Raw genomic sequence first — 216 nt, 5'->3', positions numbered from 1 at the left:
GCATCCTTCGCCCGCACAGCACCTACCAGCGAAACTGCGGATACCGAGGCAGTTTGAGGGTGTAAACTGCTCATAAGGGAACTTGCAAACGCCTCTCTCACGCTGGCATCTGCAACAGACTGGAAGGCCGCAGCAGCACCTGGAGGGAGGTGAAGGTTTTAGTTCTGAACTACTGTCATTATCCTTGTACTTTTTACAGAAGTTATAGGCAGGCAA

General features: G+C 51.4%; 1 pseudogene; it reads right to left on the bottom strand.

The window, feature by feature from the left end:
• Nucleotides 1–216, bottom strand: part of LOC119586648 — a 107344-nt pseudogene that overhangs the window by 37226 nt on the left and 69902 nt on the right.

The sequence above is a fragment of the Penaeus monodon genome, chromosome 21 (assembly GCF_015228065.2).
Source record: "Penaeus monodon isolate SGIC_2016 chromosome 21, NSTDA_Pmon_1, whole genome shotgun sequence".
NCBI classification, from domain to species: Eukaryota; Metazoa; Arthropoda; class Malacostraca; order Decapoda; family Penaeidae; genus Penaeus; species Penaeus monodon.
Note: the sequence above shows the minus strand (reverse complement) of the source record. Positions and strands in the feature narration are given on the sequence as shown.